At 41.5% G+C, this 1,074-nt stretch overlaps 1 long non-coding RNA gene across 1 annotated transcript in view; it reads left to right on the top strand.

Annotated features, from left to right (window-relative positions):
- LOC101853587 overlaps positions 1-825 on the top strand; it is a 63,071-nt gene extending 62,246 nt beyond the window's left edge. The window contains exon 3 of the long non-coding RNA XR_221074.2: positions 546-825. This is a non-coding gene — a long non-coding RNA (uncharacterized LOC101853587). The remainder of the gene's footprint in view (positions 1-545) is intronic.
- Positions 826-1,074: the final 249 nt, after the last annotated feature.

Here is a 1,074-nt window from a genome sequence, read left to right as displayed (position 1 = left end):
GTAAGAGTAATTATCATTTTTATAATTATTATCATTATTATCATTATTATCATTATCATTATTTTTTTTCCCTCAGATTTTCTACGCTCTCACTATGAGTTTTGTATTGTGCGTGTCATAACCAGTCTAGTGGGATTCCCGATCTTACTTTGTGCGGATTTTTACGTCGCTTTCATCGCCTGTCCCTCCTAATGGGTCTCGGAGTATCGGATTAGCAGCTATTTCCAGTGACGGATTATCGTATATCGGTTGCCATGATGAATAACAGCTGACGACGGACATAGAAGAAAATATAACGTCATCATATATTTTATTTTTATTTATAATTTTTTGGGTATAATATAATTTTATGCGTTTAATGAATTCTTTGTGGGTTTTATAACATCAGTCCATAACCGTTTTTAGGGCCCTTTCAGATGTTTCCGTGTGCGTATATGACTGTTTGTATAGCCCGCGCGGCAAGATCATATTGTAGCGAAAGCTCCGTTTTATGTTATATATAATAATTGTTATATATTATTATAATATTTTCCGTGGAATTCTAGGGACCCAACATTGTGTGAAGTGCAGCAAACGACAGGGTTGTGGTGGGAATTTCTATCAGCGGAGTCTGATCGCAACATACAGAAAGGAAGTGACGTACGAAAGGGGGCGTGCCCCATGCCTCAGTGTATATGTGACTTCAGCTGACCTTTGCTAAGGTACAGCGTCATCAAGATGGCCGACCGGTCGCCGCCGGAACGGGGTCAAGGTCACTCGAGCAAACCGGAAGTGATAGAGAGCAGCGAGGACAGTAATGGCAGCAACGCGGGGAGGGAGGCTTTTGGTGAGTGTGTCTGTTTGTGTGTCTGTTTGTTTGTTTGTTTGTGTGTGTGTTTGTGTGTGTGCCTGTTTATTTGTGTATATGAATATCTGTCTTGTCTGTTTATGTGTCTGTTTGTCTGATGTCTGTCTGCCCTTTTGCCTATTTGCCTGTTTGTCTGTCTTGTCTGTCTTGTCTGTCTGTCTGTCTGTCTGTCTGTCTGTCTGTCTGTCTGTCTGTCCGTCTGTCTGTCTGTCTGTCTGTGTGCCCTT

This window comes from Aplysia californica, unplaced genomic scaffold (genome assembly GCF_000002075.1).
Source record: "Aplysia californica isolate F4 #8 unplaced genomic scaffold, AplCal3.0 scaffold00906, whole genome shotgun sequence".
NCBI classification, from domain to species: domain Eukaryota; kingdom Metazoa; phylum Mollusca; class Gastropoda; order Aplysiida; family Aplysiidae; genus Aplysia; species Aplysia californica.
This window is presented reverse-complemented; position numbering and strand designations above follow the sequence as displayed.